The following is a 16897-nucleotide window of genomic DNA, read 5'->3' on the forward strand; positions in this document are numbered from 1 at the left end:
TGAATGGCTACTAATGTATGTCTCTAAGTTGTTCTGTGAAAGGCTGGTGTCCTGTACAGGGAGATGTGAACCATCCCCCTGTGACCCCGACAGACAACTGGTAGAAGATGGATGGACCTTTATTGCTCTCTCTAAATAAAGCACATGGCATCTCCGAGGCTCGACAGCACGTTTAATTTCATATGCTGCAGCATCAGATGGGGAGAAAATGACATATTGGACAGATGTAATTGACTTAAAGGTTTGTGTGCAACTCCAACACAATGCATAATAACAGCTTTACGTTACAAGCAATCTAATGCAGCACGTTAAGCTCACTCTGTCTCTGCTGCTGGGAGACATTTTTACTGAAGGGATGAGCAGGACAGATGACACTGATTGGCTAAGGAGCCTAAAGTAGGCGGGTGTTCAGCATTCTTTAAAGCCAAAGGCTAAATGTTGCTGAGATTTGCTTCTTATGTGCAGGAACAAAGATTTGATCAACATCGGTAAGAAGCAGCTCTAATCTAAAGAAGCTTTTGACGTCGTCTGAACTCTGACTGATGGCTGGATGCCCTTATTGCTCTGTGCTTCATGTCAGATTCACTTGTTTAATTCTATTGCAAACTATCTTATTTTGTTAAATTGCTTAAGAAGCGTTATTTTTCCGCTTCCTACCTATTTTATTGCCAGCTGAAGCTTCTCAACATGCAACAATTTTATATTTTAAAAATCTAATTTGCTTTATGGTTATTTTATTAAAACAAAAAAATTATTTCAGTTTAGTATAGGAAAAAAGTCAGAATTCTGACTTTAATCTCAGAATTCTGACTTTTTTTCTCAGAATTCCGACTTTAATCTCAGAATTCTGACTTTTTTTCTCAGAATTCCGACTTTAATCTCAGAATTATGACTTTTTTTCTCAGAATTCCAACTTTAATCTCAGAATTCTGACTTTTTTCTCAGAATTCCGACTTTAATCTCAGAATTCTGACTTTTTTCTCAGAATTTCGACTTTAATCTCAGAATTCTGACTTTTTTCTCAGAATTCCAACTTTAATCTCAGAATTCTGACTTTTTTTCTCAGAATTCCGACTTTAATCTCAGAATTCTGACTTTTTTTCTCAGAATTTCGACTTTAATCTCAGAATTCTGACTTTTTTTCTCAGAATTCCGACTTTAATCTCAGAATTCTGACTTTTTTTCTCAGAATTCCGACTTTAATCTCAGAATTCTGACTTTTTTCTCAGAATTCCGACTTTAATCTCAGAATTCTGACTTTTTTCTCAGAATTTCGACTTTAATCTCAGAATTCTGACTTTTTTCTCAGAATTCCAACTTTAATCTCAGAATTCTGACTTTTTTTCTCAGAATTCCAACTTTAATCTCAGAATTCTGACTTTTTTCTCAGAATTCCGACTTTAATCTCAGAATTCTGACTTTTTTCTCAGAATTTCGACTTTAATCTCAGAATTCTGACTTTTTTCTCAGAATTCCAACTTTAATCTCAGAATTCTGACTTTTTTTCTCAGAATTCCAACTTTAATCTCAGAATTCTGACTTTTTTTCTCAGAATTCCAACTTTAATCTCAGAATTCTGACTTTTTTCTCAGAATTCCGACTTTAATCTCAGAATTCTGACTTTTTTCTCAGAATTTCGACTTTAATCTCAGAATTCTGACTTTTTTCTCAGAATTCCAACTTTAATCTCAGAATTCTGACTTTTTTTCTCAGAATTCCGACTTTAATCTCAGAATTCTGACTTTTTTTCTCAGAATTCCGACTTTAATCTCAGAATTCTGACTTTTTTTCTCAGAATTTCGACTTTAATCTCAGAATTCTGACTTTTTTTCTCAGAATTCCAACTTTAATCTCAGAATTCTGACTTTTTTCTCAGAATTTCGACTTTAATCTCAGAATTCTGACTTTTTTCTCAGAATTCCGACTTTAATCTCAGAATTCTGACTTTTTTTCTCAGAATTCCGACTTTAATCTCAGAATTCTGACTTTTTTTCTCAGAATTTCGACTTTAATCTCAGAATTCTGACTTTTTTTCTCAGAATTCCAACTTTAATCTCAGAATTCTGACTTTTTTCTCAGAATTCCAACTTTAATCTCAGAATTCTGACTTTTTTTCTCAGAATTCCGACTTTAATCTCAGAATTCTGACTTTTTTTCTCAGAATTCTGACTTTAATCTCAAAATACTGACTTTAATCTAAGAATTCTGTTTCTTTCTGAGAAAAAAATCTGATTTTTTCCCCATACTAAACTGAAATAAAGTTTAAAAATCAGTTAATTTATTTTCCAGTGGCCCTAATCCTCTTCCGTACAGATTTATTGTCCTTTGAATGAAATATTTCTATCATTTTTTATTTTAAGTTAAAGTTTAACACAAAAATTAACCATATTTTTTTACATTTAGATAATTGAAATTGCTTACTTTGATAACTAAGTAGGTAATGTGGTGGTTTTCAATGGTCAGAAAATCAGGACACCTTCAGTCGATCATCTGATTGCCCCAGGACGGGAGAAGAAGCGTTTATTTCAAAGATCAAATTAACATGCTGTCCTCAGTACACGTAACACAGCGCTCACATTTCAACAGAACACATCTGGCTTTTCTCAACTCCCATTTCAAATCTGGGCGTTTATATAGTTTCAACATTGCACTGTGTGGACGTGTGTGCACGACTGGACGCTCTGATAACATTTCCTGGAAGTACTTGGCTTGTGACCGGATTGCGTGCGAGTGGGCCTTTGAGTGGGCCTAATGATTTTGTTTTTCAAGACTCGGCTTATCGCCTGTGAACACATTGTTACTGCCAAAACAATGTTACTGCCAAAATGTGTACGTGGCTCCCAGACTGCTTGCTCTGTGTTCTCAATTATTGTGAGCTTAAGGTCACGATGACCTGAGGCAACACAATTCGCTTCTACATTCCCTCCTGTAGTTCATTGAAAATGAAGTACCAATGAGAATTTGCATAGTGATGGTAATATTACGCAACTAAGTGCACTTACGTGTATGTGAAGTTTAAATGGAACGGTATCTAAGTGTTACCGACGCAGCCCAGTATGGATGCAAGTTGAGAAAAACAAATTAAATGAAAAATAAAGTGTCATGATTAATAACAAAACTAAAGTAAATAACAAAACAAAGTGAATACTACTGAACCTTCAAAGAAAGATCATCATTTTCCACATGACCATGATTCGATTAGTATGGGATCGAAAACCCCTTTTTCGTCCTGTGGGCATCTTACTCTTTCATTTCAAACTCATTTAAGAGGAAACTATCCCATCGACCCATGCTTCCCCCAAACATCCATCCTTCCTCCGGCGTCGGCCGTAGCACAAATCGCATCTTGACCATGCTACTCATGATGATCTGTGAAACCAACACTGTTTGAACCCTTCAACCCAATCTTGATATTACTTAATATGTGAAGGATAACTATTCAAAACATTTCAAATAACTCGAACTTAGTTATAGTGTGTTGTAGTATATAAGGCTAGGTAAATGAAAGAAAGGAAAAATTAAGTAGGTCAGTCAGTCAGTAGTCTGAGTCCCCAGTCCTCTAAACAGCGGCCCATGTATGGTTTACAATGTGAAATAATAAAACAGTAATACAGGTTATAATGCAAAGCAATGGCATGTTACAATCATCAGGTTTATATTTACAGAATACAATAATAATCGATACTTGTGTGGTCTTCTTTCCTGTTGAAAAAATCAAAAATATAGTTCTTTCACTTCAGGGCTCTGTCCTTGGCTTTTAAAGGCATGAACACTGGATCACAGGTTCCCGCCTTTAGTATTTTGCAGGCGGAAGTTGAAGGTTTGCAGTCTGCCTGGAGTCACCGGTCTTTACAATCCATCCCCTCAAAATGAGTAAGACAGAAAAACCACAATTAGTGTTCTTATCAGCAAATATCAACTAATCATAGACAATAATATTCATATTATTCCAATCCTATTGTTGTACGTAGTGTTTGACTTATCTAATTCAATTGGAGAAGGATCCCATTCCCTCCTGTGATGCTTTCATCACATCTGATCCTGTCGGTCGTCCATCTCCTGGTGGCTCCTTGGTGTTGCATTTTTCTGACGTGTAGCTAGAGTTCGCTGGTCCTCTTGTCCTTTCATTACTATTTGATGTACCTCCCTTAATATTTGAGTTCAGTCAGTCTGCTCCTTGGTTGTCCTGGCCCCCTGGGCCTCGCATATCGTTCATGTGTCCATGGCTTATGTGGATCCAGAGTGAGGGCAGTCCTTGTCCCAGTGTCCTTAAATCTGACTATCAGATGTTATCCTGCGAGGAAAGAAAAAAAACTGACCAGTATCTTGAAACTAAATCTAGAGATGTAACACATCCTGTTTTTCATGAGTCCAGTTTTGTAATTAATGTTCAAATTAAATTAAGAGAACTTTTAATTGTTGCAGTGAAGTCCCATCGTCTCTTGGTGTATCTTCTCCCTTATCTGCAATTATTAATATTTCCAAATATCCTCCAATAATCTATAAAATTTAAATCTCAGAGAATTAACCTTTCTGATAATAATAAAATAAATCATGTAACACGATTGTAGGACTTCAAATTGGACATCAGGCCAAAACAACAAATAAAATAGTCTATCTTTTGTTGGATCATCTTACCTGTTTAAAGAAACATGAAATAAATTACAATCATCTTACCTTCCTAAGATAACAAAAACAGGAGAAAACTTTACTCAAAGAAAATGGCAGTCCAATCCTACTGTGCAATCGGTGTTACAGCTTAAAAATGCTCCACAATAATTTCAGGAATCTTGTAACTTAAATACTTGTTAACACAGCTAAGTGTGAGATAAATACAATAAAACTTCATCACCTTTTCTATTCCTCTGTAAGGTCCTTCTCATCACAGAGTTCCTGGGTCCTTTTCCTCGAAATGCATCAATCCCCAATTATATGTTAATGACACAAGGAAAGAAAACAAAAAACATGAGTAAATAACAGTTTGAATTTACAATGCGACCCTTAAACAGGTTCCTCTTACATGGGAATTAGATTATGAAAGAAAAGACAAGAAATAATATAGTCAAACCGCTCTCAGCTCTCAGGTGTTCTTCTCAGGCTCCATAGCGTACCGAGGCTCAGCCATTTTGTCACAGGGTGGGGGCATCATCTGGGGGCAATTTGGTGATCTTTGCCCTAAAATTTTAAACACTGAAAATATTTTCTCTTATTATCTTAGCCTTCTGTTCCAATTTTGTTAACCAGGGTTTTCATGCACAAGAGTAGTAAAAGTACTAAAGATTTTAGCAGTATAGTAATGAGAATATAAGCAAAAATCCTTTTTCCTCTGGAAGCAAGTTGAGTGCCATCCTACATTATTTTTAAATACAATCTGCATTCTGGCTTTCTGTGCTTTATAACAACATTTGTCAATACATCTAGATCTAGGATTTTTTGGACAGTTTATACACTTGGATCACATAATCTCACACTTACATAATATTCCTGAATTCAAATCTTAAGGTGCTTTTCCAGTTGTAAGGCCTGTTTTTATTCAGTGTTTTACTGTTAGAAATGTACTAAGAACATGTGTGACAATCTGCGTTACGTATTGGAGACAGAAATTATGATTAACTTTTCAGCTTATTTGTGTAAAGTCTGATTTCTAAATTAAACTAATCCTTGATCTTGCAAACTCTGCAGAGATACATTTTTACTTTTACTTATTTATAATGTTTATTCTGTTAGATATTAATTGGCTCGGTACCGATAACCAGGAATGTAACCTTTTTAAAGTTGTACGTTTCGTCTTGGATATTCATAAACAAGTTAGTGTGTCCACTTTAACCTTAATCACTCTTGTGGTTCTCCGCCCGCTAGAAAAAATAAAAGGTTGTTTTCCTGTGGACGGCGCACAGAAGTTGCTTAATCAGACTGGAATGCAGAGTGACTATTTCCCGTCTCTCCATGAAACAACCAAGAGAGAGAGAGGCGGACAGAAAAAAAATGTCTTTCGAAACACAAAGATATTTGAGTAAGTATTAACATACTTTATTTGACTTTGAGCTAGAACTGTCTTTAGTCTGTTTTAGCCTATAATCTGTTTTAGGTCTTTTGTCATCTGCATTTAGGATTCTGATCTGTCTCTATATTAATCTTTAGTGACGTAAACAGTTTTCATTCCACGCTTCATGTAGAATCATCTAATGTAATCTAAAGCATAACTAACCTCTTACATCTATTAATATAATCGGTTCTTCACTTCTTGAACCAGATCTGCTCCTTTGTTCTGTTTCAAGCATTATTTGTTAGTTTCCTCAAAAGGATAGCTTCCTCATATATTAAAGTAAATAAATGTTGCTTTTTACCTTTAGGATGTAAGAGTTTTATTCAAAATCCAAGTAACATTTTGTACAAAAAAATTTCAAACATTATTCTCTATTTCTGTATCTTATTGAGTAAACAGCTAGTCCTAATGCTGAGGGAGAGAAAGTCTATCTTCAATAAACATCTTGGATTATTATTGTGAAACTCGTCTGAATGTTGATTTCTTAGTTTTACTTAACATTTTTCAGAGGTACATCTAGTGCATTATTTAAGGATTCATAGAATCTCTTAGAATCTCTAATTTATGGAAATTTTTTGTCATTAAATACTGCATAGGCTCCTGCTGATTTAATTTTTTTTTTATTTTATGTTGTAGACAGTCTTAATTTAAGTTTCCTGATATATTTACGTTTAGCAGCTTCTTTTGCATTCTCTGATATTTATATTCCATATAGTTTACAGGTACTTGTACTTTGTGCCTAGATAATCACTAGGAGGTTCATATTGAAGGTTTCTATTTAATTAATTTGAATCATGACCTATTCTGACATAGTCACATAATTTTCACGTGTCTCCATCTTCTGATTTAGTTCTTAATACTATAGACTGTTTGTTTTAAATCACTGAATTTGGGAGCAAATCTAAAGTATCAGCAGCTGAACTCTATGTAATATCCATTAATCGTTTTCCTACCTTACTATGACATTTGGCACAAACCGTGAGTCTTCCTTCAGAAAAGGTTTCAGGTTTAGCAGCGTCTGTGAAGAGAAACTTAAAGCAGAATAATTAGTACGTTGTTAATGCAGAATGTGCAATTAAAACCTGGTCCACATTGTGTCCTGCATTAAGGAGGCTGAGCCTTTGTACTTAAAATAAAACTGGTCTGGAAATGTTTGATATTTTCCAATCAAACATTTGATTAATTAATACATCATATTTATCAACCTTAACAGAGAATATAGCCATAATGAAGAAAACTGATTTCTAATATTTTGAAATAACATCTGTAGATTCACTGTTGGCTGAATCTTTACAAATCATAGCTGGTGGTTTTTCAACTTAACTGTTCCAAAAACGAACTAAAAGTAAAATAAGGTTCAAACAGCAGCCCATAGGATTCAGGATGTAACCGTTGTAATGATTTACATAGTGGCAATTAGTAACATATTCTGAACATTTTGAGGCTTATCAATTACTGCTTATAGTTTTCCCAATACTAATTCAGTCTTTGTAAAGTAAACCTCAGCAGGTTTACACAGAATGTCAGTGTGAGTTCTGTCCCCCAAAGCTGGAAACATGTTGTTCTAAGATGAACAGAAAAAAAAAGAAAAGAAAAGAAAGGACAAAATCTTACTCTAATGTTATTAACTTATCTAAATCTCAGTGTTGCTTAATTCTAATTGCATGAACTGATCAGCATGTTTTCTCTAAGTCCTAAACTGTCTCTGCTAAATGTGATATGAGATATTCTTCCTCATGCTGGTTCTAAGTCTCATAATGTGCTCAGCAAACTTCACATCTGTCTATATTAAATGCTGACCATATTTTGTTAAGCGTTTGTTTTAGGAAGTATCTGAACCAGAACGTAATGCATTATGATGTTAAAAAATAGCTTTGCTATAAAGAAAATCATGACATTCAAAGATTTGGAATGCAAGTTTATATTAAGATAATCACAACAGCTCTAAGGCATTGATTACAAATTTTTGATTGTATTTAGTTTGCAATAGATGCTTTAGAATTAGAAGTACAGTTAAACCTATAGGTTGTTTTGTAAGACAGAATAGAAATTATTTTAGACACCATGTAAATGTAAATGTTTTGCTGATCTCTGCTGTTGTACATAAATAAACCATAATTCACTTACTCTGACCATAAAGCTGTGTTAATTTGAGTATCTGATGTGTTTGGCTTTTTGCAGTGTTTGCTTCACGTCCAGCAACCAGCGACAGAAACATCTCCTATTTTGGCTGAGCTTAATAATTAATTGAAGTTTTATTGACCTCAGCAGTGGCTGCCATCGTTGGGCACCAGAGAGCAATCAGGGTTAAGGGTCTTGCTCAGAGACCCAGAGTGGCAGTCTGTGGAAAAGGGTTTCAAACTCGCAACCTCAGGATTCCAAGCTCTATGCCCTAACCACAAGGCCAGCACTTCCCTCCAAGCTTTTCATGTTAGCTGCAGCACTTTCTAGTTCTGCCAGTGTTCTTTGCTCGAGCCGCTTCGGCTGGATGACCGTGATTCCTCCAGTCTCCGCCTCATTCGGTCTCGGCTGCACGGCTTCAGTGCACCAGGCTCACCTCGGCATTTAGTAATCAGCTGGTCACAAGTCTGGACGACTCTAGTGCAACTCCGAGCCCCCTGGGCTCAGGGCACCGTATCCTAACCTTTCAGCCAAACTCATCCAACTCCTGTGTCTACATACCATTTTTCATTACTCTGTAAATAATAATGCACGTCTTCCACAACACCCCATGTTCAAGACAACCACAATACTGTTTTAGGTTTAATTATATTCTCATGTAAATAATTTGCCTTGTTAATTGTTTTATGAAAGAACAATTTATAAATCATAATTTTCCCATAGCAAAACCACTTTCCAGCTTTTGCTTCAAGGTGTTAAAAGGACTTCATTTTATTTATCTCTTACCCCTAATAATTGTTGAGTTGTATTTGTTCTGTTTCAAGTTTCATGAAAAGTTAATTACATTAAGAAATCCTTAGCATAAATGTAACTTGCTCTTTTTGAAAATTCACCTTTAAGTATTCTTAATAATTAGTGTTTCACTTATTCACTTTGTTACAGTAAGATCAACATAACTCAGGAGTGCTCTAATTCTGTCATCTATGTGCAAAGGAAGGATTTGTCTAATCATGTGGGGTTTATCATAATCAAATATAAGCTTAAAAATCAGTCCCTTTACATGCCGTCAACAATATCATTCTAGTGTAACAATCAGTACATTGTTTTCAGTTAAAAATGCTTCTAAACCCTCGGGCCCTAATTCTATTTTGATCGCCCCTGCTTAAACTCTGCTAACTGTGCTGCTCCTTCTGTCTTTCAGCGAAAAAACAAGCAGCTGTGTGAGTCAGGCATAATGTGTGTGTGTAGAAAATGTGTGTGTGTTGAGTTTCCGTTTGCCTCGGGACAGAATTCAGAACCATTTTGGACCTTACTGGGTGGGTGGAAGGAGGGAGGGGGGAGTTTACAGCACTTTAGTACAAATTGATTTTCTAACCTTTAACATGTTAATTTCAAGACATAATAAGATGTAAATGTATTAATCAATATATTTCTTATAAAATCGACCATAGTTTTTAACTTTTTATAAACATTTAAAAAGGAGGATCAACACTCTGCATAAATTTCAGCTTCTCTCAAGGTTCAACTCCAAAAATCACAGCAACATTGATAGCATTTGCAAACCAACATAAACAAAATATAACTAAAACCAAACACTTTATAATAGAAAATGTCTAGACCAGATCCTATTTCTTGTGCACATTATTTGTTTTTTCTTTTTTGAAAGTTTTGTCATTGTTTGTCTTGTAGTATTTTCTGATGACTTTGGTCCCACTCATTACTGAATTACTCAAAACGCATCCAAATAGAACGTGCAGAAATTCGACTTTTTCAGCAACAGGTTTCCTGCATACCTTTCTTATCATATGTCCGGACGTGGATGCATAGAGAGAATCCAGTTCTTCATGGGATTTTATGTTTATTGTCATATTAATCTATGTTTTAACATAACTGTAATCTAATTATCTGCTGTTTAATTCTCCTTTTGATCCGTTTACACTGAAACATAATAGAACAAATATTTTATACCCCAGACGGACATGTTGACATTGAACAAACAACATAGAACAGACAGACAGACAAAGAACATAAAGACAGACAGACAGACAGACACATGCCGGCTTCTAACATAGTTTCGTTTATAATAATATATATTCCTATTTAGCAGATACAGAACGTCGTGGCGTTTTTAAGCTTCCAGCTTGGTGTGTGTGTCAGCGCACACACAGACAGGCTCATAGGAGGAGAGAAGAAAAGGGATTAAGGTCACGATGACCTGAGGCAACACAATTCGCTTCTACATTCCCTCCTGTAGTTCATTGAAAATGAAGTACCAATGAGAATTTGCATAGTGATGGTAATATTACGCAACTAAGTGCACTTACGTGTATGTGAAGTTTAAATGGAACGGTATCTAAGTGTTACCGACGCAGCCCAGTATGGATGCAAGTTGAGAAAATCAAATTAAATGAAAAATAAAGTGTCATGATTAATAACAAAACTAAAGTAAATAACAAAACAAAGTGAATACTACTGAACCTTCAAAGAAAGATCATCATTTTCCACATGACCATGATTCGATTAGTATGGGATCGAAAACCCCTTTTTCGTCCTGTGGGCATCTTACTCTTTCATTTCAAACTCATTTAAGAGGAAACTATCCCATCGACCCATGCTTCCCCCAAACATCCATCCTTCCTCCGGCGTCGGCCGTAGCACAAATCGCATCTTGACCATGCTACTCATGATGATCTGTGAAACCAACACTGTTTGAACCCTTCAACCCAATCTTGATATTACTTAATATGTGAAGGATAACTATTCAAAACATTTCAAATAACTCGAACTTAGTTATAGTGTGTCGTAGTATATAAGGCTAGGTAAATGAAAGAAAGGAAAAATTAAGTAGGTCAGTCAGTCAGTAGTCTGAGTCCCCAGTCCTCTATTCATTCATTCATAATGATACATCACTTATAATCCGTGACCGCCAGTTTCCACCAATTTCTATAAAGTTATGGTGCAATCTCGCTTCAGCAGATTACTATTAATCATCCAAAAACAAAAATCCGAGCCAGTTCTCGACAGCTACTATTTATCTCAAGATGCCAATTTATGCTGCAGCAAACATCCAGTGGCAAACAGATAATCGTCTGATACAGTTTAAATGTGTGTCCAGCTTCCAAACAGCTTAAGTGATCAGCTCACCTTAACCCGGTTCTTTTCTCAGCTCGGCCAATGGACCAAATGTGGTGGTTTTCAATGGTCAGAAAATCAGGACACCTTCAGTCGATCATCTGATTGCCCCAGGACGGGAGAAGAAGCGTTTATTTCAAAGATCAAATTCACATGCTGTCCTCAGTACACGTAACACAGCGCTCACATTTCAACAGAACACATCTGGCTTTTCTCAACTCCCATTTCAAATCTGGGCGTTTATATAGTTTCAACATTGCACTGTGTGGACGTGTCTGCACGACTGGACGCTCTGATAACATTTCCTGGAAGTACTTGGCTTGTGACCGGATTGCGTGCGAGTGGGCCTTTGAGTGGGCCTAATGATTTTGTTTTTCAAGACTCGGCTTATCGCCTGTGAACACATTGTTACTGCCAAAACAATGTTACTGTCAAAATGTGTACGTGGCTCCCAGACTGCTTGCTCTGTGTTCTCAATTATTGTGAGCTTAAGGTCACGATGACCTGAGGCAACACAATTCGCTTCTACAGTACTTTGATTGTTCAGAAATACGCAGTAAAATATTTATTTATTTATTCGTTAATTTGATAGGGACAAGTATGTTTCATAAATCCTGTCACACGCTATAACATTTTAGCTAAGGCTAATTCTCAATGCCTATCCCTTATTGCTGCAACGAGAGAATGCGGTTTGCACATGGAATAAAAGACAAAACAAAATTCAATCCAAAACTGACTAACCCTAACCTTAACTTTTTTCATTTCAATTCAATTCAGTTTAATTATATAGCACGAATTCACAACACATGTCATCTGGTCATTGTTATTGGCTACTGTAAAAGGCGTCCCCCTCCAGGAAACACACAGCCAGGCAGACGAGCTCCATGCCAGCTCCCAGTTGCTTTTTCTATGTCTGCTTCTGTCTCCTTGAACCCCAGTGGGCCTCAGCAGATGGCCGCTCACACTGAGCCTGGTTCTGCTGGAGGTTTCTTCCTGTTCAAAGGGAGTTTTTCCTCTCCACTGTCGCTACAAGCATGCTTAGTGTGAGGGATTGCTGAAGAGTCAATGAGTCGATGCAATCAGCTGGTTTTCCTTAGATAGAAAACTTTGAATCAATCTGACTGGATGATCTGGTGAACTGGAAAGTGACCTGAGATGACATGATGTGAATTGGCGCTATAGAAATAAACTGAATAGAATTAAACCCAGATTAGAGCTCACTAGAAGAGTCCACCACATAATGAGTGGCACGATCCATGAGGGCAGATAAATAACTGAGATCCAGTGCAACAGAAACCCACAGGGCCTTAGTTTGCATGGAGAAAAAAAAGAAATATAGTTGCTTTGAAGCAAAAACCCTTTCAGCTGAAATTGGAGCATCAAAAACCTTCAGCTGTGAGAGCTGAAGAGGATCTACCTTGGCGTTATCTACCTGTTAAGGAGGATTTAACACAATGTTGATTCTCAATGAAAGATCGCCTCGTTTCGTCGGTGATGGGAAACTGGATGTGCTGTAGATTTTCAGAATGAATGTTTTACTATTTCTTTTACAACCCTTGTCATGGTCCCACACATGACCCCGCCACGGTCCTAGCTGTGCGTCCAGACCCGAACAAAACCGAAGCAGGTCAGCGTGAATAAATTAAATGAATTACCAGCTGCCTTGTGCAGCCTCGCAGGATGCAGGGTGGCATTCGTACGCTATTCTCGCTGCGATAAGGAGATCTGCACAGTCTTCTGTTAAAGGAATTACACATCGCATCCAGGACCTTTCAGGCAGCCTGACAGTTTTGCGGACGCCGTTGAGTTAGCATGACATGAAAATGTGTGCGTTGTGTGGAACGTCTCGGCCTGGCCTGAATCAGGGGCGCAGAGCGGCGGAGGAGAAGTCAGGAGAGAGGAGAAAAAAAAAGGGAGACTTTGTAGTGATGCAAATGGACATGGTGTTGTGAATAAACAAAGCATTAACGTGTCCCTTTTTGGGGAAGATAACACGGGCGGGATGCACAATAACACACGGCGATGTCCTATTTAAGACGATATGACACAAAACCCTGACATTGCAAGAAGTGCTTACAGCCTGTCTGACTGTTTTTACCTCAAGCTTTGATAAAAGCAGATGAAGGATAGAAGGCTGCTTTAGAGTTCAGCAGCTCCTGCATGAGGAGACATTTACATAATGTTATGGATATGATATTCCTCTCACTTCCTAATGTCTGAAAGTAACCTGAATTTAAGTGCTGACACTCGGAGACGTGTTAAACGGAGACACGTGGCGAGGGTCCGATAACTTTGTCTTCCACTTGTAATCTGATGCTACGCAGAGCCGTCGGACGGGCCTCCCCCCCCCCCCCACCCCCTCTAGAGGTGATTTATGATTGAGGACATGTTAATAAAAATATCAGAACAATCTGAGCTCTGCTGGGGGAGATACCGGTCGGCCGCGTACATCACGGTCGACAGGCCTGGTACTGAATAGAGTATTCAGCTGTAGTTTGTTTTGCTGTTGTTTTTTAGAGCGGGTCGGTGGGGGTGGGAACGGCTAACGCAAGGTGACATTTGCCGGTCCTCGACAGACGGGGGGCTCGTCGTTCAAATCCTCTGCCAGGGCTTATGTCTCTGCCAATGAATCAGGAAAGACTTAAAAGTGGTGAAATTTTTTGGAGTCATACACGTCACCTGCCCTTTTAAAAGAGCACAGTGGGCTATCATTAAACACCCAGGGGGTGCAGCATGCTGCTTTTTACTGAGTAAACACCCATCTGGAGGCTGCTCTCAGTAGGGATGCAGATCGAAACTCCGTGGAGAAACATGTTGTGTCCAAAATGTTCCTGCGGCTGGTTTACACCAGGCCCTCACTTTACAGCCATACGCTGACTTTGGACATGAACATGTTGCTGGGACGACTGTGACGAATGTTGCTCATAACGTTGACTGAATTATGCCACCGACATGCAGATGATTTCCTATATAACTATATTTCTCCGGGTGCAAGATGATCACAAACCACATAAATTCAGCTCATTGACTCCTGACATTCTCATCCTCAGAGAATGCTGGGAGACATTTATTTAACTTCACGGAAAGAAAAAAGTTATTTTTATTTCAGAGATGCTTTTTGGAAATTCAGTATGGAGGATAAAAAGTGCCAAAATTAAATAAATAAATACAGCATTAAATAATTAATTAACTGTGGAATTAAATAAATAAATAAATGTGTCATTCATTAATTAAAACCACATCACTAATATAAAGTGCCACAATTAAATAAATAAATACAGTGGTAAACAATTAATTAAATGTGTAATTAATTAAATAAATAAGGAATTAAATATATAAATGTGTCATTAATTTAATTATTTTAATAATATAATTTTATTAAAAAATATATATAATTATTTCAGTGTGCATTTAATTATTTCGTGGTCCTGTGTCGCAGTGCATCGAAACCATTAAAATAATCTGTCAAACTCACCCATCAAAGTTAGAGGGCGGGGTTAATGCAAATCATGTCACTACCTACTGTATCAGAGTATGTTCACAACCTGTGGATCACAGTCTCTGTAATCGATTTGCTTCGCCTTAATGTGCAGGGTGACCAATCAGGTGTTAGATAACCGCCCCCTAACTTTGATGGGTTTTCTCCTTCCTCCCACAGTCCAAAAACATGACTGTTGGGTTAATTGGTTTCTCTAAATTGAATGGTTGTTTGTCTCTGTGTTGCCCTGCGATGGACTGGCGACCTGTCCAGGGTAGACCCCGGCTCTCGCCCATTGACTGCTGGAGATATGCTGGATGTATAAACTATAAATGTAAACATAGTTTTATGGGGCCCCCAGGAACTTGGGGCCTTAAACAACTGCCTAGTATTACCTAATGGTAAATCCCCCCTGGGAGATCAAACACCTTTGTGATCAATTAGAGCGAATACCTAGAGCCAGACCTTCTCATCAGTGTGTGGCCTCACAAAGGCTTCTCTGGAAACATCCTTTAAACCAGGGGTCACCAACGCGGTGCCCGTGGGCACCAAGGGGCCCTCAAGGACCACATGGGGTGTCCTCTTCGTCTTCTGAAAACAGAAGAAGTCACTCAGTGGGTTAAGTTTATTTTTTTATTCTGTTGCTCTTCTTTTTAATCATTTATGTATCATTTCATCATGTTAACTATTTCATCATATTTCAGTGAGTTCAAAATGACATTAAAAAGAAAATTAGAAATGAATAAAAGAACAAAATAAGAATAAAAAATGAGTTTTTATGGATGGATTTACTGTAGGTGAACACTGATCCCTCCAGTTCATAGGTCAGTATTGGTAGCCATTCCTATGACTCGGTAGCCATGAAGTAGCCCTCAGCCTTAAAAAGGCTGGTGACCCCTGCTTAAGGCCCCGTCCACACGAAGTCAAAACGAACACGAAACGCTAATATTTTCCAGAACGTTTGTCGTAAAGACGGAGACGTAAAATAAATGTGATCGACCACACGAATGCATGAAAACGCTGCAAAATGTATGCCAGGCCTGTAAGCAGTGATGGGCAGTAGCGCCGCTACATGTAGCGAAGCTATTAGTTTAACTACATTTTCCAGTAGCTTCACCGTAGCGTCGCTGCTTTATTTATCAAGTAACTTTCCTGTAGCGACGTTATTGTTTTGATCAAGTAGCGACGCAGCGTCCACAAACGCTACAAAATCCAGGGCAAAACTTAGAAATGAAACCAGGTTTTCTATTTTGGAACAACAATCAGCCACAAGCTACTGTAAATAGCAGTTTCAGCTGACGCTCTTATAAGTGGCGTAGTAGCGGAGGCACACTCAGTAGAGTTAAACAAGCACACCCTTTCCGAGGCTGTCGTTCTATTGGCTGGAAAGGTTGCTAGGCAACGATCCAACTGCAGTCTGAGAGAGCAAAACAAATCCGCAAGCAGAGCCTACGGGTTTGCGAGCGTAACAGAGCGCGGTTTGTGCGCGAAGAAAAGGAGGCAAGCGAGAGGAGAAAATATCTGTGCAAGAAGGATTAAATCTGAGAGAAGAAACAAAGAGAGAAGAGAAAATATTTGAGAGAGAGCGCATGTTTTGAATGTGAGCATTATAAGTTTTGAGAGCAAGAAGATGAAATTCTTTTCTCAAATTAAAATGATGTGCTCTTGCATTATGGCAGGATAATTCTCCCATATCTGTGCCACTAAGATACTCTAATTAGAGAGCAGTAGTGAAACTTCCATATTGTGTTTTCATGGCCTAGTTTACCTGACAGGATGTTTACATAAATCTGTTTTTAGGCTGTGCACAGATAAGAGGTTTTTATTTATGGAGGAACAGCTCTACCGTATATAAAATAAATACATAAATAAATAAATGCTCACTAAATAAATAAATAAGCATTCAATTAATTGCCTCCAAAAATACAATGAATAAATATGTCGGTAGAAATTAAATTAAATGGTGAGACATACAGTATATATATGTATCTCTTAATTAGCTTCTTTATTTTTTCACTTTCTTTTGTAAACAGTTTTGTTTGTTACTTGAATCAACTGTTTAATTGAGGTCTTTTGTAGGGTTTTGTTTTCCCTAGAGATGTCCATTGAATGCAAACTCA

This window comes from Cyprinodon tularosa, unplaced genomic scaffold, assembly GCF_016077235.1.
Source record: "Cyprinodon tularosa strain WSP-4 unplaced genomic scaffold, ASM1607723v1 ctg565, whole genome shotgun sequence".
NCBI lineage: Eukaryota > Metazoa > Chordata > Actinopteri > Cyprinodontiformes > Cyprinodontidae > Cyprinodon > Cyprinodon tularosa.